General features: G+C 42.5%; 1 long non-coding RNA gene across 26 annotated transcripts in view; it reads right to left on the reverse strand.

Moving 5' to 3' along the window:
* Positions 1-27,640, reverse strand: part of LOC103346435 (neuroblastoma breakpoint family member 4) — a 1,612,367-nt gene that overhangs the window by 26,048 nt on the left and 1,558,679 nt on the right. For 7 of the 26 annotated variants that reach the window (XR_011380966.1, XR_011380959.1, XR_011380963.1 and 4 more), the window contains 7 exons: positions 21,958-22,105; positions 21,679-21,816; positions 21,457-21,559; positions 16,880-17,143; positions 6,510-6,677; positions 5,551-6,247; positions 5,225-5,321 (listed from right to left, as the gene is read on the reverse strand). This is a non-coding gene — a long non-coding RNA (neuroblastoma breakpoint family member 4). Of the gene's footprint in view, positions 1-661; positions 703-5,224; positions 6,248-6,509; positions 6,678-7,584; positions 7,796-10,496; positions 10,651-13,336; positions 13,362-16,879; positions 17,383-21,456; positions 21,560-21,678; positions 21,817-21,957; positions 22,106-27,640 lie in introns of those variants that run through there. The other 19 variants (XR_011380982.1, XR_011380976.1, XR_011380981.1 and 16 more) reach the window with 18 other exon arrangements.

Consider the following 27,640-nt stretch of genomic DNA (forward strand, 5'->3'; position numbering starts at 1 on the left):
TGTGCCTCATGGGCTACTAGGACCAAAATATGGAGGCATCTGCAAGCTTTCTTTCCTATATGCAACACAACTCCTATCATCGAGGATTTCAGATTCTTTGAGATGTCCAAGAGAAGTATGAGATTAGGGTCTTTGACTGATGTAATTTGATCTGCTATTTAATATCCGTGATTCTCTCTAAGGCTCTTGCCTGGTGTGTGACATTCCTTTCTGCTAAGAACACCACTGTAATCTTGGGGTCTTGGCTACTATATAGGCCAACATATCTGAGACACTCATGTCACCACTTCTGTGTGGGGTCTGGGGCATGCTAAAATTGTACACATCCAGTCTGGAATTTCCCTGAGGTTCAAGTGACACACATTCATCCACAGGGCATGACATTGGCAGATGAAAACAGTCTATGGCTTCATCTTTGTATTAACTGAAGTCCCGCAGTCTAGAGACCAGGTTTTCTCAAGGTAGGAGATCAGCATTGAACTACAGAAGGGAACGTCTGAGCAAGATTTCATGCCCTCCACACTCAAATATCAAATAGAATAAGACACAGCACCACACTATGTCTGCTGGTCACATGTAAGAATTGGAAACAGACACCTTAGAGCACAGATCCTAAGTGAAATGTTCACCTTCTACATGCAATGCACCTCTCTCTACTTACCATATACATACGTGTAAAGCTTCACGGCCACAATGTTGTATCTGAAATTATGAAAGTCAAATGTATTTTCAAAGACAGATCTTCTTGGTCTTTAGCAAGGCAATAGGATGTAAATACCACATAAGCCATGCAGTACTTGTACTTCACTGCATCAGAGCCAGAACATTTAGCCAAACACATAATGTCGGCAAGGAAATATGTGAACATTCTCATAATGCAGGTAAATAAAGACAATGCATAGTCTCTCGCCTCTTCTATAAGGTTTTGTCACTGAATGAGAATATGAAATATCTTTCAATTCATACATCTTATTAGAGCTTAGAACTAAAAATGAGATTATGGAGGTTTAGGGGTCATAGTTTGAAATGAATACAGGGAGGATGATATGGAAGGGAATATGGTTTGGGATGAAGGTGTTTCAGAGAACAACCCCAGTGTACCAAGATACTATACCCTTTTTTCTTTCCTAAAACTCAATTCTCATTGTCATTTATTCTTTTTAGAAACATTGTTGATTCTGTTCGTTCCCTTTATTCTACCAATAGCATATTATCGTCCACTTTTCTCTCCTAAGGTCCAGAATAACACTAGACTCATTCAATAGGCTCTGGATTCTAATGTCTTCCAACCTCGTGGATCAGCTAAGTTTCAGGTTAACTTGCCAGAGATGGTAAATCATTTCTAAGGAAGTACGAAGACTGAACAAAACTCTGCTGCTCAGAATCCCATCTTTGATGACTCCAAGGCGCTCATTTGGGTTAGTGATACATCTCCTAACTATGTTCCCCTTCTGCTTCACTACAACCCATTCTCTCTCCCTTGGGCATATTTGGCTTAGAGGAACTGCCTTTTGAGTTTTTATTATCTGTATGTTCTTCCTCTATACATGAATGAGGTTACTTTAAAGTTTCCTTCTATCTATTTAAATTCCTTTGTAAACTTAATTTGAAAAATCAAGAGAAAGCAATAACATAATGAAAACAAAATGTGTGCTTTTTATTTAATCTCCAAAACAACTAAAAAAAAGTTTGAAATAAATGTGGAGGTGTTTCCAGTACCATGACAACTGTGTTGGATTTCTAATTCCAATGACGTAGATTCTTCCATCCATTTTGTGATGTTTGTAACTGTATTAGTAACAACTGATGTTACTAACCTGGTTAACAGGTACTACCAAACTTTTAAGGATGAACTAACAGCAATTTATCTGAAATGATTCAAAGCAATGTAGAGCAAGGGAATCCTTCCTAACAAGTTCTCCATGAGGTCAGAATTCCCTTTATTTCAAAACTGGACAATGACAAAGCATCACCACAAAAATGAAAACTATAGGCCAACATCTCTCATGAACACAGATGCAAAAATTCTCAATAAACTGCTAGAAAACTGACTACAGCACCGTATTTAAAAAGATCACTGTGCCAAACAAGTGAGATTCATCCCAGGGATGTGAGGATGGTTCAAAACAGAAATCATACATATCACATATTACCTCAATGGAACAAAAGATTAAAGTTATATGATCATCTCAGTAGATAATGAAAAAGCATTTGCCACATTCAATATCCATTCAAAATAAAAGCCCTGAATTAATTTGATTTTGAAGGAACATACTTCAACATAATAAAGGTAGTAAGTGGCAAACCCACAGTCAATGTCATAGCGAATGGAAATGTTGGAAAAATCTCAGCTAAGATTTGGAACCAGATGAGGTTGTCTACCGTCACCACTCTTATCCAACATAGTACAAGAAGTTTCTGTCAGAGCAATTGTGCAAGAGAAACAAAAGGCATACAAATAGGAAAGGAGAAGTTAAAACATCTCCATTTGTAGATGACATGAGTCTCTATGTAGAAAAGCCTAACATCTACATCAAAGACTGTTAGAATAGGCAAACTACTTCAGTGAAGCTGCAGGATAAGAAAGCAACAACCAACAAGTAGAAGTTTGATATGAAAATAATAAGAGCAATGACTTCAAAAAGAACAAATTACCTTGGGATAAATTGAAATAAGAATGTAAAAGATCTCTACAAGGAAAATTAGAAAATCTGAATCAAAGAAATTATAGAAGAAACAAATAATGGAGAACCACTACTGTTCATAGTTGGGAGAATTGGTATTTTTAACTTATTTATACTACTCAAACCAATTTGCAGACTCAATTGAATACCATCAAGATGTAAATGACATTCCTCACAGAACTAGAAAAATAATTCTAAAGTTCTGACTTTCAAACAAACAAATGAATAAATCTAAAAAAAGAAAAAGAAAGAAAGAAAAGTGTGGGGCTACCACACAGCCATCCCTTGTTCTCATCACAGAATATCTCATGAAGGAGGCAATAGAACTCAACTTCTGGGGTCTTTCCAGACTAAACAAATAATCATTTGTAACTGACAGGCACCACACCTGGTTCCTGAGGTTTCTAATGACCTCGCTGGCACTCTAAATCTGATGTTAAGATGTCCCTTTGCAGAGCAGAGATGATTTCTGATTTTCTACTTGACTGGAGCTCTTCTTGCTCCCTTAGCTGGCTTTCCAAGGGCTTTTTCCCAGGGCAGTGGCCTGTGCTGAGCCCAGATGCACAGAGCATGGCCTTTCCATGAGAACCAATGTCCTGAGGGTATCATGCTCCTCACCCTCTGAAAACAAATATACCTTCTTCAGAAAAAGTTGAATATGGTGCCAGCACTGTGACATAGTGGGTAATGCCTCTGCATGCAGTGCTGGCATCCCATATGGGCACTAGTTCGAGTCCTGTCTGCTCCACTTCTTCTCCAGCTCTCTATTATGGCCTGGGAAAGCAGTTGAAGATGACCCAAGGGCTCAGGTCCCTGCACCCATGTGGGAGACCCAGAAGAAGCTCCCAACGCCCAGATTTGCATCAGCACAGCTCTGGCCGTGGTGGCCATCTGAGGAGTGAACCAGCAGATGGAAGATCTCTTTCTCTCCCTCTCCTCTCTCTGCATAACTGTGACTTTCAAGTAAATCTAAATCTTATAAAAAAGAAAATGTTGAATATTCTGCAGTGACTTCTATACTTGGGTGAAGGCAGGTTTGTCACAAGGACAATAATGACTAGAGGCAAAGTTGAAGCTGTACTGTTTTCAGCCCTGGCACTGTATCAGGCCTTAAGATGCAGTGCTTCTTAGCTTTTCAACAGCCCTGCAAGTTAGGTGCAGTTGCCTACTTTTACTGATGGTGAGACCTACACTCAGGGAGAGGTAAGCTGGCTTATTCTAGGTCACTCAGACTAGCAAAGACAGATCCAGAATTCAAATCCTACAATGTCCTGTGTCTTTTCCACACAGGTCCATGTATCTCAAGTATGACAGTGACATGGGCCTTCTATACCAAGGATGGGCACAGGAGCTGTGGAACAAGAAATTCTTTCATTCTGAAAGCATGATGCTCTTAACATATTACTATGATTTAACAGTGTTTTGGGGGAGGGCAGATGCCATTTTCCAGCAGGTTAAACAACAACTTGGGAAGGCCACATCCCATATCAGAGTCCTTGTTCCAGTCATGGCCACTCTGCTTTTGATCCAGATCCCTGTCAAAATATCTTGGGGAGCAGTGGATGATACTTCAAGTACTTGGGCCCCTTCCACCCACATCTGGACCAGACCAAAGCCAGGAACCAAGAACTCCATCTCTCTCTCTCTCTTCCCCTCCATCGCTACATCTCCAATACTCTGTCAAATAAAAACATAAATCTTTAAATAGTGTTGAATCTACATATTTGGAAAAGCAGAAATAGTCGAACAGGACTTCAAAGAACTGCATCAGTGTCCATACACCAAGGTGAACACTCCCCCTCCACCGTGGACTCAAGTCATATGTCTGTCACAGCACTTCCCGTGCCTTTTGGCAGTTTCTTGTTTTCCAGGTGGAGCTCCTGGAGAGCTGGGGTAACATTTCATTCAACTCTGCATCAACAGCACATAACAGCACCAGTAACAGCTAGGTAGGAGCACTCAGTAACCATGTGCTCAGAGGCTGAAAAGAGAAGACATCATCTCATGGGCATTCTGTCCCAGTGGCCTCTCAAATCCTCTGCCTTCTCCATTTTGAAAAATCCTCAGCAAAGTTCATTTCTGTAGGGGAATCCTGACAACTCCTTCAGAGTGTCTGAGGAGAAAATCCATGTGTTGAGCAGTGATAAATGTGGCAGGGATAAGGAAGCAATGTCACCACACACTGCTCATCTGGGCTGCATCCAAAACCAGTGCATCCCAACACTCAGCAGTTGTCACACCCCACTGGAACTGTCTGGTTTGGGGCCATCTTTCCTCACTCCCTTGGACACTTCCAGGGCATAGATCAGGCTTTATTGCCTGTTGCCAATGCCTAGGGCATTACTTGCAAAACTCAGGAGAAAATGTTGTGAAAACCTTTCTAAAGGCTGAAGATGTGCTGAAGATTAGTATCACCACTGCTTTGGTGCAAGGGAACCTTTCTTTTGTATCTCCTGACCTAAAAGGAAGAACTGTGTAGGTAATGACTGGCATCCCCAGCCCACCTCCAAGTGTTTCCATCCATCCATGCCCACATTTACCTGATGGGCATCGCTGGAAGGGCAGTTCCAGGGTCAAGGCTCTGGGGTCTGGAGTAAGGCCTCCTGTGCACATCCCCTCTTCTTGGCATAGGTCTTCCTTGGGAGAACAAAGCAGGGCTGCATTCCTTCTGTCGATCTCCTTGTTCAGATACTCAAGGAGTTCTGGATAAGGGCACTATCTCATTCCTTGCTGCTCAGTACCAGTTGCTATTTAGGGAGGGTGATGATGCTGTGCACATTCTTTGCTTTTCTCTGGACCTTCCCGAACTCAGCCTGAAGGTACACTCATTCAGACCCACTTTTGTGACCCCAGGATCTACTGTCACCTCATTCTTCTCTTTGTCTTCTTGGATCTCCCACCCACCAGGCACTGCATCTCCTATTATGCTCTTTTTGTTCTGCATTCTCAGGCCAAAGGTTCAGCGAGATGCTCCTGAAGGAAACATAATCAGGGTTGGGTATGCTCTTGACCACAGTTGTTACTGATCTCTATTACAGACATCTTATTCCATAATTGACTCAGACACACCCCAGAGCATGAAGTGACCTCACAGACCTACAACAGCTTCCTTATTTTTCAGGAAGACAATCAAGGCTCAGGAAGGATTAGACTTGCCTATATCTCCACAGCTACTTGGATACAGCACCACAATTAAAAACCTTGGTCTCAAAACATCCTGAGTCTCAGAACCTCTTGTGTTCAAGGTGGCCTTTGAAAGAAAAGCAAAATTTCCTTACACCATATGGAAAAGAAATGAGGACCATGACAATAGGAAACGTGTTATTGTGGGTTCTACAGCTATGTGAATTACCACCAGCCAGTTTTAAGTCAGTAGATGATAAACTGGGACCTGGGAACACAGGACAAAACAATCACACTCATCAGAATTTTAAATTGTAAGCATAATGCACTTAACTTATTATTTGTTCAGGTTTCGCTCATGTAATAGGAGGCAGCCTTCATGAGAGCAAGAACTGTTGTCTGTCGGGGTCACAGAGTATGCCCAGTGACTTCACAGGTGCCTGCATAGAAACATTCACAGGTGTTGAAATAAGATGGACTAAAACAATTTTCTGAACTGACAACTCACTCGGAACTCACAACTCCAGAGAGTAAATGGGCAAAAGTGGGGAGAGGGGGCAGGAAGCAGAAGGAAGAAATAGAAGCAGTAAAACTATGTGCAGATCCGAGGGAAAGTGGAATAAGGATATGGGCTAGAGAGGCGGCTGAGAAGCTCAGGGAGGGCAGAGATCTGACTGAGAAGTGGCTTATTTAAAAACTTACTTTGTCATTCCAGGTCCCCATCAGCTGCCAGACGCACCAGATCTCAGAAGGGAATGGCAGAACCTGGCACCAATGTCACTGCTGCTGGCTCTTCCACGTGCGGCCTCTTCCTCAACATTGTCAGTGAACTTGCTGCTCTCATCTTCAGTGTCATCCCCGTGGCTGCGCCTGGAAGGCAGTTCAGAAGACAAAGGGGATTCCCTTCACAGATGGCTTCCAGACAGAAGGGCAAATTACACTCCCATCTGCCTCCTCACAGGCTTGGCCCCCGCGAGCCAGGCTGGCAAAGAAGGCAGAACTCAACCTTCTCCTTTGGCATGGATTCTGTGTACACAGAAGCCTACGCTTCAAAATATAAGATGGCTTTGACTGCACACATCTGTAATTAAGTTGCCAGCCTCCAGATAAAGTGGCTACCTTCTTCCTCATTTCAAGTCAGCCTGACTTCTTCCCATTCCTGCCACTGTCCTGTTAGGCAACAACCTTCCCTTCTTTAACATGTGAAAGGGACTACCATTTTCCCCAGCACTGAGTTATGAGAAGGCCCTTCCTTTCTTGGGGCTTAGGAGATCCCTGTTCCTCTCGTACTTTCCCACTGTAGGAATCAGTTGTGCATAGGGTAACAATCTGTATAAGGAACTTCCCTCTTGTAGTCCTGTGTGATCCAGAGCTCCAGGAACAGTCAAGAGCAAAGGAACAGAATGGTTCACACGTTTCTTTATCCTTTTCCCAACATCCCCGCCTTCCCATATTTCTCAAACCCTTGACCAATATAACCATCCTTTGCCTTAGAGGTTTCTTGCACTGCTTTGTCCTCAAGGGATTTTTCATCCATTCTTTCATTCCCCAAAGATGGGCCCAGTCCCCCTAGGCCCAAAACACCTGTAGTCTTTTCCAAGGATAGGGAGCATTTGGTCCTGGCAAAGCTCCAGGGCAATGCTGAGTGGCAGAAGGAAGCTTGTAAAACAGATACCAGGCATCGGTGGCTCCTGAACACCTGAAATGTGGCCATGTGACTGAGAATCTGCATTTCTTGTTTTATTTTATTGAAGTTATTTCATATTTAAATACTCACATGTGGCTGGTGGCTACCATATTGGACAGCACAAATCTGCGCTCTTTCTTCCTTTTTACATCAGTTAAAATTTGTCCAATTTGAGATCAAGAACTGTTGTTCAGGCCGGTGCCATGGCTCACTTAGCTAATTCTCCGCCTGCGGTGCCAGCACACTAGGTTCTAGTCCCAGTTGGGACGCTGGATTCTGTCCTGGTTGCTCCTCCTCCAGTCCAGCTCTTTGCTGTGGCCCGGGAAGGCAGTGGAGGATGGCCCAAGTCCTTGGGCCCCTGCACCTGCATGGGAGACCAGGAGGAAGCACCTGAATCCTGGCTTCACTTTGGCGCAGTGTGCCGGCTGCAGCAGCCATTTGGAGGGTGAACCAATGGAAGGAAGACCTCTCTTACTCTCTCTCTCTGTCTAACTCTGTCAAAAATAAAGAACTGTTGTTCACATTACTGATTCATTCTGAAAGCAGAGGTATTAATTATGTTAATTCATGAGACACCAAAGAAAATATCTTATGACTGCCTCTGTGTCTTCCAGAATCTGTGCAACTTACAGAATCTCCAGATCTGATTGTGATCCTGGCCTCAACAGCTACCTCATTAAACTCCTCTCCTTAGCACTGCATAAGTAGGTCTCAAAGAGATTAGGTGACTTGTTCAAGGTGACCCAGGAATCCCTGACAAGGGTGATGCCAAGAAGTCAAGTCTCTGGGCTCTATGACAGACGTGGCTGTTTCTTCTGGTGACAGATGCAATCTTTACCTTTGCTTCTTCTAAGGCCAAGGCACCTGCCCTTGAGCAGACATCTGTGAATTGAAGGGCTCTCATGACAATGTACAGCCACCCTTGGCACATGAGGTGACCTGGAGCAGTTCATGTCTCCACTCCAGGTTTTGGTACCTGCAGGTTTACACGAGTATTTTCAATGACCCTGGCTGATCCCATCAAGAACTAAGAGGAAGTCAGCATGCTGTTCCAACAACTTGTGTTAAAACTCACCCTGGGAGTCTGTGTTGTGTTGTATCATGTAAAGCTGCCATATGGGTGCCACTGCCAGTTCCTGTCCTGGTTCCTCTAACTCTTATTTTTTGTAATATTTATTTGTTTGAAAGCGTCACAGAGAAAGGAGAACAGACAGAAAGAGGGAGAGAGGGAGAGAGGCAGAGAGGGAGAGAGGCAGAGAGAAAATCTTCCATCCTCTGGTTTACTCCCCAACTGGCACAATGGCCACTTCTTGGCCAGGCCCATAACCAGGAACCGGAGCTTCATCTACAATTCTCACATGGGTGAAAGGACCCAAGCACTTGGGCCATGTTCCACTGCTTTCCTGGGTACATTAGCGGGGAGCTGGATTGGAAGTGGAACAGCTTGGACTTGAACCAGCACCCATATGGGATATCAGCATCACAGGTGGCTGGCTGCTTTACTCTCTATGCCTCAATGCTGGCTTTGCACAACTTCTGATCCAGTTCCCTGTTAATGACCTGGGAAAACCAACAGAGGATGATCCAAGCACTTGGGCCCCTGATACTCATGGGGCAGTCCTGGATGAAACTGCTGGCTCTTGACTTCAGCTTGGCCCAGTCCTGGCCTTTATGGTCATCTGGGGAGTAGGCCAGCAGATGGAAGATCTGTCTCTCCATCTCTTGCTCTGTAACCCTGACTTTCAAATCAATAAATAAACATTAAAAAAATCCTCACCCTGGGTGAGAAGTGGGGGTGACAGAGAAAATAACCCAACCCACCAACTTCAGAGAATTATTTTAGAAACCGGCACTTTGGAGGAAAGCCTAACTGTGTATATGCATATGAGAGCGTGCTTTAAAATGTGAAAAATGAGGCTGGTACCGCAGCTCACTAGGCTAATCCTCCACCTTGCGGCGCCGGCACACCGGGTTCTAGTCCCAGTCGGGGCGCTGGATTCTGTCCTGGCTGCCCCTCTTCCAGGCCAGCTCTCTGCTGTGGCCAGGGAGTGCAGTGGAGGATGGCCCAAGTGCTTGGGCCCTGCACCCCACGGGAGACCAGGATGAGTACCTGGCTCCTGCCATCAGATCAGCGTGGTGCGCCGGCCACAATGCGCCGGCCGCAGTGACCATTGGATGGTGAACCAACGGCGAAGGAAGACCTTTCTCTGTCTGTCTTTCTCACTGTCCACTCTGCCTGTCAAAAACAAAATGAAAATAAAGATTGTTTGGAGGGAAAATTCAAATCTATGAAGAGATTTTTTCATAACATACATTTTCCTATTAATGACTCCTATTTAGGTGCATAAAAATTTTTGTTCCAAAATAAACTCTTAATTTATTTGAGAATTTGAGAGACAGATAGCTCCTGTCCACTGTTTTACAGCTCAAATGCTCACAACATTTCCACAGCATTGAGCTGGGAATTCAGTCCAGGCCTCACCCCTTGAATGGTAGGAACCCAATTACTTGAACCATCACCAATGTTTTCCCTCTGTATTAACAGAGGAGTCAGGATTCAGGAGTTAGAGATGCATATAAAAACCAAGTACTCCAATATGGGGTGCAGGCTTCTCTACTGGCCTCCTAACATATAGGCCAAATGCCCTCCTGTATACTGCTTATATCTGAATTCTATTTTCCATTAACTTTGTTGAAATACCCATGTTTATCCCATATTCTTTTTTTAAACTTTTATTTAATGAATATAACTTTCCAAAGTACAACTTTTGGATTATAGTGGCTTTCCCCATATTCTTATAATGTGTCTTTCTTTGAACTGTCCCCAAATACATGCAAAGATGTTATATGATCAGGGCAACAACTGAATTACCTGCAACTCTGAGATTGCTCTTTACTAAAACAACACATTGGGACACCTCAATGGAACGGCACCAGTTTCCTCACAGAAGCCTGTCTCTTAATGGGCTCTGAAGGGAAGAATAGAACAAACTGAAGGATACCTACGATAGGGCTGGCACTGTGCCACAGCAGATAAGGCCACCACCTGAACCTCCAGCATCCCACATGGGCACCAGTTCGAGTCCTGTCTGTTCCATTTCTGATCCGGCTCTCTGCTGTGGTCTGGAAAAGCAGTGCAAGATGGCCCAGGTCCTTGGGCCCTTGCACCTGTGTGGAAAACCCGTAGGAAGCTCCCGGCTCTGGATCAGTGCAGCTCCAGCCATTGTGGCCATCTGGGGAGTGAACTAGCAGATGGAAGATTTCTCTCTCTGTCTGCCTCTGCCTCTCTGTAACTCTGCCTTTAGAATAAATAAATAAATCTTTAAAAATATATCTATGATAAAGTAAAGTACTCTGAACACTGCCTAACTCATAACTGTTCTGTCTACGTGAGCATAAACCATTGCTAGTAATCCGCACACTATGCTCTAAGCTCACAGGAACTTCCTCTTGCCCTCTGATCACCTTATGGGACACCCACATAGGCTAAGTCTGCTCCCACAGAGCCCATCTGAATTAACCTCAGTCCTTCTGTGGAAGGTATTGTGTCTCTCAGCATTCACACTGAAGCTTTAATCCCATTATCTTAGCATTTGGAGATGGTAATTTTGGAAAGAGATATGATTTCGATGAATTTATGAAGGTAGGTTCTTCATAATGGGATTAGTACACCTGAAAGTTTGCTCTTGTTTCTCACTCTCCCCCCCACCCCAGGTGAAGACGCAGAAAGATGGTAGTCTTCTGTGACCCTGAAATGAGCCCTCACTATACTATCCACCTATATTGGTGCCCTGACCTCAGACTCCTGGCCTCCAGAACTGTGACAGAAATAATCTCTATTCTTTCTGCCATCCGGTCTATGATGTTTTATTACAGTAGCCAGAGCTGACCACAACATCTCAGTGCTGAGGCTGCCACAAGTTGTTCTTCCATTTCTGAGCACAGAGATTTTGCATAAAGTTCATGAATTAAAAGGATTTCGGAGTGAACCCCCACTCAATCAACTATCAACTGAATTCAATTCTTGATCTCTATTTAATCTCTGAGTTCATCTATTTTCCTCCTAGATGATCACACCTGTTTGCAGGACAAGACAGGAAAATGACAACCCCAAAATGCAGATGTTATGACGTGACAGCTCAATGCCTGGATCAGAGCAGGAGAATCTACTCCATGCCCTTAATTCCAAAAGGAATTTGAGTAATGTGCACTTACAAATGAATTGTCAGCAGATTCACTGAAACCTTCCTCAAGAACCACAACCTCATGGAGAAGCAGCACTCACTACCTTCAGGACCCCTCTGGGTCTCAGGGTACCCAGGAATCTGCAAAGGGTGCCTATGGCTGATTTTTAGCTTTCTTCCCCCCCAAGCTACTTTTCTAAATGCCACTGAGATGACACTGGTTCAGTCTCAGCCCTTCACTGCTGGGAGTTACACACAGTGATCCTTTTATGGCATCCAGCTCTAGAAAAACATCCCAGTCCCCTCAGCTGGGAGGGTCTGTGTGACCACAGGTGTTGCCTCAGAGGTACTGAGGGGAGAACTGAGCAGCAGCTGGACCTTCATTATGGCAGCCTTTCCCAGAGCATCCAACGCAACCACTCAGGACCCCTGCTCTGCTGTCAGAGCTGATGACTCATATAACCACCACAGATTCCTGCTTATTCAGCATGTGTGACAGCTGGTAGGTGATCACGTGGCACGTCTTTGGAGAACCTGACATTTATGTCTCTCTGATAGAAATGACTCTAGCAACATTCAAATCTGGGCAGTCAAGTAAAGGTTCCATCACAAAATGCATACAACCTAACCTCTGAGCTTCCATTTCCTTCTTTGTGGAATGGAATAAATGCATCTTTATCTTCTAGTACTGTCACAGAGGTGATGTGTGTAAAACTCATTCATTCAACAAACAGTTATTGAATGCTGAGATGAGTGAAGCATGGTTCCAGGCACTTGGGATACACAGCCGTGGTTAAAACACAGCTCCACTCTCATGAGGCCCATATTGTAGGAGTGGGAGGAATGGGAGAAAAGAGCAAAGAAAGAAAGAATACATAGCCCAGAGGTTGGTGATAGCTGCTGAGGAGAGAGAATCAAACAGGAACAGGAAAGGGGTGCAGAGGTTAAAGACTGCTGTGTCATACAAGTAGGCTGAGGAAGGACTCCCTGGAAGGTGAACAGAGCTCTGACAGAAGTGAAAAGGTGGGCTTTAGGATTCTGGAAAAAGCAGTGCGAATATCTAGAAGTATGAGAGTGCCTGAAAAGACTGAGGAAGTGACAGAGGCCCAGGGTGGCTGGAGTTGAGAAATGAAAAGAAAAATGGTAGGAAAGTAGATCGAAGGAGGCCATATAATGCAGACCCTGATGCCACTGAGAGTGTGGTTGCTCTTACTCTGAAGGAGATAGGAAGCGAAGGGAAGTCTGTAGAAGAATAACATGATCTAACTTAAAACTTCCATCTGGGGAGGTGCCAAGTTGCTGAAATAGGGAAAGGCATACTTCTCTAGGCTAAGAGTAAATAATAAAAAAGCAGGATATACATTGTCATGGGAGAATTAGAGAAAACTGCAGTGGAAAACTATGGAAGGAAGAGGAATGGCATGGATCTGTGTGGAAGATTTGGTTGTGTAACATGAACACAGACCCAACTCATGACCCCAGGAGCTGATAGCTGGAGAAGGCTCCAACTTTGGAGACTGAGGTGAGATCAGATTGTAGCAACCCAAGCCAACAGTGATACAGACAGAGGGAGAGCATGGCATGAGTCTGGCCTGGAGCCTAAGAGGGAGAGTGTGACTGCTGACACAGTAAAAAAAATGGCAGCACATTTCTCTCACCTCATCTGAACACAACAGCACCCAGCAACTGGCTGAGAGAGGGCAGGCACCAAAGGTGGCAGCTCTGGAAGCTCTTGGGCAGGCACCCAGCATTGGGCTGAGAGGAGATGCCATCAGAGATGCCATCTTCTCAGCAGTACCAGGGGCAGTACCAGGGGCAGCAGCTTGGGGGCACACACCTGGAAACCAGTCGGGGAGGAGACACTATTCAGCAGGTGGCTGTTGTGCATGCATGTGATCCAGAGATACCAGCAGAGGGAAAATCCATGTTCCCCACTGACTTTGAGTCAGCTTGGAGGATTGGACACCCATGTAGGAATGTGAGGCACCCCTAGCCTCTCAACATACCATACGCACTGTGGCTCCAACTGCCAAGGCAGAACACAGACAGCTGGCTCTGGGAACATCTCTGCCTCTCTGTGGACAGGACAGGCTAGCAGAGCAGAGTGGATCCTCTATACCCTGTTGACTGTGGGAGCCTAGTGAGCTGAGACTGTGGGAACTTGTGACTGCACAAAGTGTACCTGGGTCTCTGGGCAATCAATGTGAGCTGCTCCACATGCTGCTCAGAGCTCCATGATCATCTAGGGTGGGTAAATGCAATGGGGTCCATGCTTATACTGAGGATTTTATACAAAGAATTTTGGAGGATTCCCTCCCTTTCAATTGTTTTGAGTCATTTGGGAAGAACTGGGGTTATTTCTTCAAATGTCTGGTAGAATTCAGCAGTGAAGCTGTGTGGTACCAGACTCTCTTTGTTGGGAGGGCCTTTATTACTGATTCAATTTATACCTTGGTTCTGTGTCTGTTAGGTTTTCTTTGTCTTCATGGCTCAATTTAGGTAAGCTGTATGTGTTCAGGAACCTATTCATTTTCTAGGTTTCCCAGTTTGTTTTGTTGGCATACAGCTCCTTGTAATGGTTTCCAATGATTCTTTTTATTTCTGTAGTGTCTGCTGTTACATTTACTTTTTCATCTCTAATTTTATTGATCTGAATCTTATCTCTCTCTCTCTCCCTCCCTCCCTCCCTCCCTCCCTCCCACTCTTTTTTGGTTAGTTGAACCAACAGTGTGTCAATTTTAAACAAGGTCTTCATTTTGCTGATCATTTGTATTTTTTGTTTCAATTTTGTTGATTTCTTCTCCAATTTTAATTATTTCTTTTCTTTCCCTGGTTTTGGGTTTGGTTTGCTGCTGCTTTTCTAGATCCTTGAGGTGCACAGATGGTTCATTTATTTAGTGCCTTTCCAGTTTCTTGATATAAGCACCAATTGCTTTAAAGTTTCACCCTTAACATTGCTTTTGCTGTATCCCACACACTGTGGTAAGTTGTATTGTCATTTTCATTTGTTTCCAGAAATTTTATGATATCTCTTTTGATTTCTTCTGTGACCTACTGTTCATTCAGGAACACACTGTTCATTCTCCATGTGTTTGCATATGATGCAGAGATTCTTGAGTTGCTGAATTCCAGCTGCATTACATCGTGGTCTGGATAGATGCATGGTATGATTTCAATTTTTTGAAATTGCTGAGACTCCTTTTATGGCCTAGCATATATGGTCAATCCTAGAGAAAGTTCCATGCACTGGGAAGAAGAATGTGTACTCTTTTGCTGTACGGTAGAAGGCTCCATGGATATCTGCTAGGTCTATTTGGTCTGTAGTGTCAATTAACTCTGTTGTTTCCTTGGTGATTTTCTGTCTGATCTGTGCATTGCTGAAAGACGGGTATTCAGTTCCCCTGTTACTATTGTATTTAAGTCTATATCTCCCTTTAAATCTCTTAATAATCCTTTCAAATAGCCAGGCACCCTGTAATTAGGTGAATATACATTTAGAATAGTCACATCTTCCTGTTGAATTGATCCTTCTTTGTCTCTTTTAATAGTTTTTGTGTTAAAGTCTACTGTGTCTGATATTAGGATGGCCACACCAGCTCTTTTTTGGTTTCTGTTAGCTTGCAGTATCTTTTTCCCTCCTTTCACTTTCAGTCTGTATATGTCTTTATTAGTAATGTGTGTTTCTTTTAGGCAGCAGATAAATAGGTTTTCTTTTTTTTTAATCCATTCATCCAGTCTGTGTCTCTTAACTGGCGAGTTGAGACCATTTACATTCAGTGTGATTATTGTTAAATATTATATATTCCCTGCCTAGTTTCCTTAAATAGACCTGTTTATGTGTTTTGGATTTTGTTTGTACTGTTGCTGGGTCATTTTCTACATTCATCTTCTTTTGTAGCGAAGTTCCTGTTTCTGTGTTTCTGTGTATAGCACATCCTTGAGCCAGTGTTATAGGGATGGACATGAAGACACAAATTCTTTCAATTTCTGTTTGTTGTGGAAAATCCTTATTTCTCCTTCATTCATAAATGAAAGCTTTGTAGGGTACAGTATTCTGGGTTGACAGTTTTTTTTTTTCTCTAGGACTAGGAATTTATCTTGTGATTGTCTCCTTGCCTGTAAGGTTTGAGATGAGAAGTCTGGGGTGAGTCTAATTGGATTACCTCTGAATGTAATTTGTCATTTCTTTCAGGCACATTTTAAGATCTGTTCTTTGTGTTTCACTGAGCTGAGTATTGCCACAATGTGTCGTGGTGAACTCCTTTTCTGGTCCTGTCTATTGGCAGTTCTGTGTATCTCTTGTGTTTGGATGTCTCTTTCAATCTGCCTATTGTGGAAGTTTTCTGATAAAATTTCATTAAGTAGGCCTTCTAATTATTTATCTCTTTCCACACTTTCTGGAACTTCTATGTGATCTGTACGTTGGATCACCTGATGGAATCTTGTAAATCTCCAACCAACTCTTCATTTTCTAAATTTTTCTTCTTATGTTTGTTCTGACTGTTATTTTTGGAAGTTTGTCTTCAAGTTCTGATATTCACTCTTCTATTTCGTCTGTTCTATTACTAAGAGATTCCACTGCATTTTTTATCTGGTCAAATTCTTCGTTATTCTTATTCAGAATTGTCTCTTTGTTCTTTGGCATTTCTGTTTGGTTTCAGATTGGTTTTATTTTTAAATTGATCTCCCTCTGCTATGAGCTGCTATGTGCATGCAGTACCACCTCCCTGAGCTTTGTTTATTTCTGATTCCTGATGGAGCTGGGTACCAGTGCTTTGGTGCACTAAGCCCCACCTGCTGGTGCTGGGCTCCCTGCTCACTTGTTTGTAAAACGAGCTAGGGTTATCATTTAGCATTATTTGCTGTTGTACAACTTGCATGGTGGGTGGGAAATCACTCTGAATTGTTGTGATCCTTGTCCCCGTGTGGTGCATGTTGTGAGGTGGCCTCTGCAATCGATGAGTATGCGTACCTGGGCGAACACGGCAGCATGCTGCCTACACACAAAAATGTAAACAACCAATATGGTTTCATCCCGCTAACTGTATCTCTGGTTGGGGGGGATAGACACCAATGGATTGTGGTATATTCTATCTCTCCACCCATTCCTCAGAATTTCTCCTTCTTCCTGCTTAGAGCCCCAAGCACTGTTCACCAAATGTCCCCACTCACTGCATCTTTGTGGGATTGCAACCTCTCACCTGGTTTGCTGAGGAAGAGGCACCTGTCTCCTCACTGCATTCCTGTGCTGCTCATTCTCTATCCTTCAGTCCTCTCTCTGCTTCTGCTGGAGTGGACCTGAGCAGCCTCTGGAGGACTTCGGGACATAAATTTTTCAGGATTCTGCCAGCTGTTTGTATCCCTTCTACTCATTAATCATCCATTTTCGCTGCACAACTCGGTACCTCCTGCTGCTATACCGCCATCTTGCCCTGTGAATTCAATATTTTCACAAATGCCTAAAACTAAACACAGAAATTCAAGAATCAAGAAAAAAGACAACTTCACTTGCCCTCCCCAAGGAATGCAACAACACATCAAAATCAGAATGTGAAGATTAAGAGACTGAGGAAGTACCTGAAGTGTAATTCAAAAGATTAATTGTAGGATTACTCAGAAGGAAATCCACAAATTAAAGAAATCCTTACATGATGTGAATGAGAAATTATCCCCTGAAATGGAAATTTTCAAGAGAAATCAAAATGAAATATTAGAAATGAAGAATTCAACGTGTCAAACAGAAATATATTGGAAAGCCTTAACAACATATTTGGTGAGTCAAAAGAAAGACCATCGAAGCTGGAAGAGAAATCTTTATAAAGTTTTTTGTCAGAACAAAAAAAGGAGAGGAAATTATAAAAATTATAAATGTTGGAAATTTATGTATACTATCAAATGACCCAACAAATGGGTCTGAGAGTTCCTGAAGGTGTGGAAAGATAGAGCCGATGAGAAGGCCTATTCAGTGAAATAATTACAGAAAACTTCTTCAATTTGGAGAAAGAAAGGGTTGTCTAAGTACATGAGGCACATAAAACTCCTTATAGACATGACCAGAAAGGTTCTTCATCACAACACACTGTAGTCAAACTTTCAGCACTAAAACATAGAGAAAAGGTTCCAAAATGTACACAAGAGAAAAGCCAGATTACTTTCAGAGGCTTATCAATTAGACTCGTTGCTGATTTCTCGTACAAAACTCAACAGGCTAGGAGAGAATGGAGAGACACAGCCCAATATTAAGAGAAAAGCTTTCAACCCAGAAGACTGTACCCTGCAAAGCACTCACTTATGAATGAAAATTAAGCAAACACCTTCCATAATAAAAGAAAGAATTTGTCACCACTTGTCCAGCCTTACTAAAGATGTTTAAGGATGTCCTACACACAGAAACACAGAAACATAGTCATCACTATGAAAAAAGGTGAAGGCAGAAAATCTCACGGTAAAAGTACAAAGGAAACCCAAAGCAAACAGAAGGAATATTTACAGAAAAACGGCAGGGCCAAGTCGTGACTTATTGATAGTAACCTTGAATGTAAATGGCCTAAACTCTCCAATTAAAAGATAAAGGCTGGCTAAATGGATTAAAGATAAGACTCATTTATTTAATGCCTTCAAGAAACATCCCTCACCAACAAAGATAGACCCAGACTGAAAGTAAGGATGAAAAAAGATATTGCACAGTAACAGAAGACAGAAACAACCATGTGCAGCCATCCTAATATCAGACAACATAGACATTAACATAAAAACTGTTAAAAGAGACAAAGCAGGACACTACGTAATGATTAAGAGATCAATTCAACAGGAATATGCAACTATCATAAAAGTACATGCACCCAATTCCAGGGTGCCAGGCTGCTTCAAATAAATATCAATAGATCTAAAGGGAGACAGAGACTCCAATACACTAGTAATGGGGGTCTTCAACATCCCACCTTTATCAATGGACAGATCAACTAGACAGAAATTCAACAAAGAAACAATAGATGGGCCAAATGGACCTAATTAATATCTATAGAACCTTTCATCCCACAGTAGCAGAATACACACTTTTTTTTAAACTTTTATTTAATGAATATAAATTTCCAAAGTATAGTTTATGGACAACAATGGCTTTTCCCCCCATAACTTCCCTCCCACCCGCAACCCTTCCCTCTGCTGCTCCCTCTCGCCTTCCATTCACATCAAGATTCATTTTCAATTATCTTTATATACAGAAGATCAATTTAGCATATATTAAGAAAAGCTTTCAAGGCCGGCGCCGCGGCTCACTAGGCTAATCCTCCGCCTAGCGGCACCGGCACACCGGGTTCTAGTCCCGGTCGGGGCGCCGGATTCTGTCCCGGTTGCCCCTCTTCCAGGCCAGCTCTCTGCTGTGGCCAGGGAGTGCAGTGGAGGATGGCCCAGGTGCTTGGGCCCTGCATCCCATGGGAGACCAGGAAAAAGCACCTGGCTCCTGGCTCCTGGCTTCGGATCAGCGCGGTGCGCCGGCCGCAGCGCGCTGGCCACGGCGGCCATTGGAGGGTGAACCAACGGCAAAAGGAAGACCTTTCTCTCTGTCTCTCTCCCTATCCACTCTGCCTGTCAAAAAAAAAAAAAAGAAAAAGAAAAAGAAAAGCTTTCAACAGTTTGCACCCACACAGAAAACACGAAGTGTAAAATACTGTTTGAGTACTAGTTACAACATTAAAACACAATGTACAGCACATTAAGGGCAGAGATCCTACATGAGGAGTAAGTGCACAGTGACTCCTGTTGTTGACTTTACAAATTGACACTCTTGTTTATGCTCTCAGTAATCACCCTAGGCTCTTGTCATGAGTTGCCAAGGATATGGAGGTCTTTTGAGTTCACCGACTCTGATCATATTTTAGACAAGGTCATAGTCAAAGTGGAAGTTCTCTCCTCCCTTCAGAGAAAGGTACCTCCTTCTTGAATGATCTGTTCTTTCCACTGGGATCTCACTCACAGAGGTCTTTCACTTAGGTCATTTTTTTTGCCACAGTGAATACACATTCTTTTCATTAGTGCATGGGACTTTTTCTAGGATAGGCCATATACTAGGCCATGAAGCAAGTCTCAGCATATTCAAAATAAATGAAATCATAGCATGCATCTCCTTGGACCACAATGGAACTGAATCTGAAAATTAAGAACTCAAGAAACTCTAGAACACATGCAAATACATGACTGAACAACATCCTCCTGAATGATCAGTGGGTCATAGAAGAAATTAAAAGAGAATTCAAAAAATTTTTGGAAAAATATGAAGAAGACAATGCAACATATCAAAATTTATGGGATACAGAAAAGAAGAGTTAAGAGGGAATTATGTAACAATTAGTGCCTGTATTAATAAATTGGAAAATAACTAAGCAATCAATGTATCTCAAGGACCCAGAAAAATGACAAATCAAATTTAATGTTGGTAGCAGGAATGAAATAATTAAAATTAGATAAGAAACAAACAAAACTGAAACAAAAAAATCACAAATGATCAGTGAAATGAAAATTCTTTTGTTGGAAAAAATAAACAAAATTGAAACACCATTAGCCTGAATAAACAACAAAAAAAGTAAACCAAGGAGAAAACCCAAATCATTAGAATCAGAGATGAAAAAGGAAATGTAACAAAAATAGCACAGAAATAAAAAGAATTACCAGGAATTGCTACAACGAGCGAAGAAATGGATATAAACCTGGACACATACAATCTACTAAAAGTGAGGCAGCAAGACACAAAAATCTAAACAGATCAATAACCAAGATGGAAATTCAATCAGTAATAAAGACTATCAACAATGAAAAGCCCAGCACCAGATGGCTTCACTGCTAAATTCGACCAGACATTTAAAGAACTAATCCCAATTCTTCTCAAGCTATACAAAACAACTGAAAGGGAGAGAGTCCTCCTAAACTCCTTCTATGAAGGCAGCATCACCCTAATTCCTAAACCAGAAAAACTCAACAGAGAAAGAGAACTTTAGACCAATAACCTGATTTACATAGATGCAAAATCCTCAACAAATACTACATAATCAAACCCAGCAACATATCAGAAAGATCATTCATTCAGAGAAAGCAGGATTTATGCCTGGTATGCAGGGTGCTTCAACTTTGGATCAGCTCAACTCTGGCCATTGCAGCCATTTGGGGAGTGAACCAGCAGATGGAAGAAGTCTCTCTCTCTCTCTCTCTCCCTCCCTCCCTCTCTTTGTAACTCTGTCTCTCAAATAAATAAAATAAAAATCTTTCTTTAAAGAAAGAAGAGAAGAAATTTCGATGGCCAGCAGACACATGAAAAAATGTTTAGGATCACCACCAGCCATCAGGAAAGTACAAATCAAAGCCACAATGAGGTTTCACCTCAGCCCTTTTAGAATGGCTCTCATATATAAATCAAAAAACAGTAAATGCTAGTGAGGACGTGGAAAAAACAAGTATACCTCCACATTATAACAGAAAGTCCTGCCCACTTGTTAAAGTATGCTGGATTTTGAGATCTTAGTCTTTCTGTAACCAAAGCAAAGACAATCAAGTGAGAAGATCTGCTACTCAGGGGTGTTGTTCAAGCATGAGGATTCACTACGCAGCAGCATCATAGTGTCAGCAAGAGGCACACCGCCTTGTTATGTGAGTGACATGGCTTGCCTAATTAAGAGCTCTCTTGTCACAATACCCAGAATTATGGCACAGTTCACCAGGGCCTGACCCAAGGCATCTACTTGTGTGCACCATGCTGACTCCATCACTTTGAGCAGTTAGTACTCACATGGCTCCCATGCTCTGTGCGTCCTCCTTTTGCAGCCCTGGCTTTCCTGGATGACGTCCCCAGCGCTGTGCTGGCTTCATCACACAGGGGAATAGCAGTAGCCCTGGATGAGGAAAAGAGGTGAAGAGAACTGTACAGACGGCTCCGAGGGACAGCCCCTCTGTCTTGAAGAAATTGCAGGGTCTGGCTCATGAGCAGCTCTTGGGACCTGGGAACTCTCACCATCTTCTCTAGCATTCCCTTGGGGTGATGTCTTAGGCACTGGATTCTCCTGCTGAGTCCTGGAAGATAATTCTCACCTCCTTTGAAACCCATGGCGAGGGCCTCTTGGAGAGAACAGCAGGTATCCTGGGATGGAGTCTGAAAGGACAATGTCAGACAGGGGCTGTGGCAAAGAGTTCACAAGGCATTTTTCCCAATCAGCTGCTCCACATCTACCTTGACATACCCTCAATGATTGAATCAGGACCTGGCTGTCAAAGATACCCCGACAATCCTTACCCCTTGGACACTTTCACAACATGTTTCTTTCCCTTAGAGCCCCTACTTGATTGCAGTGCTCTCCATTGCTGTACAAAGGTTCAGTTCCTGTTCTCAAGCAGGTGATTTTAAATAGCTCTGCTCCTGGACATCTGTGTTGGGAAGTTCCCTGCAGGCACAGAATTATGTGTGAGTTCCTGAGACAGTCCACTGTAAAGAGGCACTGTGAGGCTGGTAAGAAGGCTTATAGATGGATAGGGTTTTGGGAAATCCAGTATCCAGGAAGGCACAGCATCTTGTAACATGGACAGTGTGAGGTCTGATATACCTGGGCTTAGAAAGGGTGGATGTAACCTATCCAGGGCAAAACTTCAGACCTGGCCTGACTATGAGGAATCTAACTTTGGAGTGTCAGAGTCAAGCTTAAAGAAAAATAATCACCTGATTGGAGATTTTCCTGAAAAGCATCATTAATTATCAGTTCCATCACTGTTACAGATTTTCTTAAATATCTTTCTGTCACACTGGGCTACCATTCCAGAAAAGATCCTTAACTAACACAGATTTAATCATGAAAGAAAATGAATCTTAGACTTTTAACTACCAAGAAAGCTCTAGCACTCCCTGATATTCCTTGAGATTAAGTACACTGTCCAACCTAAAGTGCCCATACATTTGCTACTAGACATGTGGTTCTGAAGCAAATTCAAACTTGTAGTGAGAGAAAGTCCTAGAAACACAGGTAGAGTGTGATATCGAGGAAGGAAGGGGATGTCCCCATGGAAGTACAGACCAGTTGCCCTCAGTATGTAGGTCTAATATACAGTTAACTATAGAATTTTGGTTTTATTTTTGCATCCCCAAACACACATCAGAAAATGTTGTCCCAAATATACTGCATCTTTCGCAGATTCTGGAACAAGAATTCTGGATTCTAAACTAGCCTTTGCCTTTTACTAGCTGTGCGATCTCAATCTCTTACTCTCTCTGAGCCTATTATTTCTCAGCCAACAACACTCTACATAAATCAGTTACCATATGTAAAGCAATGGAAGCAGTATCTGGTTGAGAGCGAGTGTTATATCAATGATGAGCTACTATAAATAGGAATCACAGTATTTCAGAAAGTGGGGTTCAAACAATCAGTCAGAAAAAATTCTGAGAGACAATGACACTGAAATGAAAGGCGAAATAGCAAGAGTTAGGCAGGGATAGAGGGTGGGGCAGCAGAAGGGGGTGTCCCAGGAAGGAACAATAATGTTCAGTCTGTGGAAGGGAGGGGACAGGACCAGGGCATAATTATGTTTCTATCTGTGAGCCATTGCCCACGTTCTGTGTTCTCTATGTTAAACAAATATAAAGGAGAACCTTAGCATCCTTAGCACAAAGGCAAGATATAATGAAGACTGCATAAATGTACCCACAAGTCAATGGCAGTATTCAGTCTCCCTTGTGGAGCTGGATCCAGTCCCTGCTCCTCCAGAGCAGATAAAAACGAGAGTCAACCATGGGGGAGCTTTCTAGGCTACACTGGACATAAAGGAATCCACTTTTTGGGTCTGGTGGAGATGAAGTGTGCTAGTCTGGGAGAGCCCTGGCTGAGAGGCTATAGTCAGGCGCATCCACACTTCAGGTGACCACCTCCAAGGGCACTTCTTGGAGGAAAATACATATGGCTCTCCCACTTGTCTCTTGCTCCTGGCACACTTATTTCAGTGAAATGAATGAAAAATGTTTTCCCAAGGACTGATGGCAGATGCTTTACACATAAAAAAAAAAAAATGATCTGGGGCTGGCGCCATGGCTCACTTGGTTAATCTCCTGCCTGTGACGCTGGCACCCATATGGGCACCGGGTTCTAGTCCTGGTTGCTCCTCTTCTAGTCCAGCTCTCTGTTGTGGCCCAGGAGGGCAGTGGAGGATGGCCCAAGTGCTTGGGCCCCTGCACCCACATGGGAGACCGGGAGGAAGCACCAGGCTCCTGGCTTTGGATCGGCACAGTGCCAGCTGTACCGGCCATTTGTGGAGTGAACCAATGGAAGGAAGACCTTTCTGTCTCTCTCACTGTTTATAACTCTACCTGTCAAATAAATTAAAAAATAAAATAAAATAAAATCAGTGATATGATTATTGGCTCTGTAGCAGAAGTGAACATTTTGCTTCTGTATAACTTGGTGTGTTCTTCACAGCTATGTTGTAGCATGCTGGAGCTTGAGCAGATCTGCCCTGGCCAGCTCTAGGTGGGTAACTTTAGAGGGTTATTCCAACTCCCTCTCTTTCTATGTCTGTGATAAGTGGATAACACTATGAATAATATCTCTCAAAATTAAATTAAGACAATGCATGTTAACTAATAACAGTATTGGGCGATAAACACCAATAATGGCTATAATTATTTTACCATTCTTTTCATTATTACTATTCTAGCTTTATCAGTTGACAAAAACTGGTCTAAACCTGGCTGTGCCTTTAGGTATCCTAGGGAAATTACATTAATATAGATTCTTGGGTCTCAGTTTCAGATATTTAGATTCACAAAGGCTGTGTAAAGTGGGACCTCTGTGCATGTCTACAGATGGTTCTGTTGTATACGATTTATGGGATGACTACATGATCTAGGCAATACTGCATATACCACAGGTATTACATATATAAAATTTGATGTGAATCTGTACCTTGGAGTTGTATTGTGTAATGACTCTGATATGATTTCCAGGGCTATTTTCATTTTTAAGAATCTGTGATTCTGTCCTGTGTCCTAAACAAGCATAACCTCACAGTCTAAACTGAGAACTCACTAGTTGTTTTGAAACTAATTGACCTACAGTTTTTAATCATTGAGGATTTTAATTATTTGGTCCTTGTGAATGTGGTTTGGATGCATCATGTACAGTCCCACCTGGAAAGATTAGAAGGTGAACACAGCCCTGAACATCTGTGTGTTCTGCCCCTGCAGATTCAGGCAACTGTGAGCCAAAAATACTCAGAAAGGGATGGGTCTTTGGTCCATCAGTTAAGAGGCCTGTGTGCCATGTTGAAATGCCTGGTTTCAATTCCAAGCTCTGGCTCCCAATTTTGGCCTCTAGCCAATGCATACCCTGGGAGGTGGTAGCTAATGGCAGTTATAATGTTATAATGGTAGTTATACCTGTGCCATCCATGTGAGAGACTTAGATTGAATTCTTGGCTCTGGTTCTGGCCCAGCCCGGGCTACGGTGGGCACAGGAGAGTGAATCAGATGTTGGGGCCTCTCTGTCTCTGGTTTGGGCTCTGTTTCAGTTTCTCTGGCTCTAGAATAAAAATTACTGTATCTATGTTGGATATGTACAGACCATTTTTTTGGTCATCATTCTCTAAACAATACAGTGTAACACTATTTACATACCTTTTGTACTGTATTAGGTATGCTAAGTAATCTAGGGCTGATTTAAGATATGTGGGAGGGCTGTGGGTTATATGCAAAATGCAACATCACTTTATTAAAGGAATCAAGCATCCAAGGGAGGAGAGGTGATTCCTGCAGCCAAACCTCTGAGGATTTGGAGGGAAGACTTTGCAAATGGAATGGGTATGAACTACAGGGCCCTTTCTGCTGAGAGCAGCTAGCTCCCTGCTGGAGCCCAGATTCTATCTGCCTCTGCCCTCTGGACCCTGGTCTTTTGAAAAAATAAACAAAATTGACACCCCATTGGTCCAACTAACTAAAAAAAGAAGAGAAAAGAGCCAAATCAATAAAATCAGAGATGAAAAAGGAAATGTAACAACAGACACCACAGAAATAAAAAGAATCATCAGAAATTACCACAAGGACTTGCATGCCAGTAAACAGGGAAATCTATCAAAAATGGATAGATTCCTGGACACATGCAACCTACCTAAATTGAACCAGGAAGACATCGAAAACCTAAACAGACCCATAACTGAGACAGAAATTGAAACAGTAATAAAGGCCCTCCCAACAAAGAAAAGCCCAGGACCAGATGGATTCACTGCTGAATTCTACCAGACATTTAAAGAAGAACTGACTCCAATTCTTCTCAAACTATTCAGCACAACTGAAAAAGAGGGAATCCTCCCAAATTCTTTCTATGACGCCAGGATCACCTTAATTCCTAAGCCAGAAAAAGATGCAGCACTGAAAGAGAATTACAGACCAATATCCCTGATGAACATAGATGCAAAAATCCTCAATAAAATTCTCGCCAATAGAATGCAGCAACACATCAGAAAGATCATCCACCCAGACCAAGTGGGATTTATCCCTGGTATGCAGGGATGCTTCCTTGATTCCATGTTCTGGCCTTACTCTCCAGGAACAGTTGTCCTCATCCTAGGGAAACCTTTATCCGATCCTGGGTTCCTTTGACTATCATTGTCATTTGTTACCTTTTGGTAACAAGATTATTAATTTCTACCCATCAAATATTCTGCTGAAATTATAATTTGAATTCCATTGAAAGTATAGATCAATTTGGAAAGATTTATAACCTTTATAAAATTTCCAATCTACAGACGCAATTGCATGCATATTCTTAATTTTGTATATTAACCATAAGTCAAAGATTTTGTTAATTCAACTGATTTCAGTTAATCAGTTACATTAGTATGAGTTTTACAAGTTTCTAAATTGCAATGTGAATAATGACACTTTCATTATTTAATGCATATATCGTTACTTCTTTTTTACCTACTACTGGGAAGTTTTTGAGTGACCATTAAATAGACGCTGTGCTAGGGGACCATGTTAGACTTATTTTACAACTAAGGGGGGAAAGCACTGAACATTTCAGACTTTATTTTTTATTTTATTTTTTTTGACAGGCAGAGTGGACAGTGAGAGAGAGAGACAGAGAGAAAGGTCTTCCTTTGCCCTTGGTTCACCCTCCAACGGCAGCCACAGCCGGCGCGCTGCAGCCGGCGCACCGCGCTGGTCCGATGGCAGGAGCCAGGAGCCAGGTGCTTTTCCTGGTCTCCCATGGGGTGCAGGGCCCAAGCACCTGGGCCATCCTCCACTGCACTCCCTGGCCACAGCAGAGAGCTGGCCTGGAAGAGGGGCAACCGGGACAGAATCCGGCGCCCCGACCGGGACTAGAACCCGGTGTGCCGGCGCCGCTACGTGGAGGATTAGCCTAGTGAGCCGCGGCGCCGGCCAACTTTTCAGACTTTATGCATAGAGTTTCTATAGGTTTTATAGATACTTTTATTCAGATAAAAGAGGTTAATATATATTTCAGAATTTTATATTTTTATAAAGAATAAGTTTTGAATTACTTTCATTATCATTATAGAGTGTCTTCTTTATGCTTATACATGCTATGGAATGTCATCAAGTTTGCTGCTATGGAATGTCATCAAGTTCACTACTATCAGTTTCTCTTTGCCTGCAACATGTTTTCCATTATTCCTTTTTAACCTGTGTGTGTGTGTGTGTGTGTGTGTGTGAGAGAGAGAGAGACAAAGAGAGATTTATTTTATATATATATGAACATCTATGTAATATCAACTTGTAAATGTTTGAAAAGATAAAATTATTAAACATAATAAAGCTTCAACTAGTGTCAGTTATAGCATAAATACACAGAATATTATAAAAAATCAAAAACACGGTAAACAGAGAAAAAGAAAAAACATTCTGAAATAGTAGTTCAAAGATATGGAAGATAGGTGGATTGATATGGGTTTGATCTAATAGGAATTCCACAGTG

This window comes from Oryctolagus cuniculus, chromosome 12, assembly GCF_964237555.1.
Source record: "Oryctolagus cuniculus chromosome 12, mOryCun1.1, whole genome shotgun sequence".
Lineage (NCBI taxonomy): Eukaryota > Metazoa > Chordata > Mammalia > Lagomorpha > Leporidae > Oryctolagus > Oryctolagus cuniculus.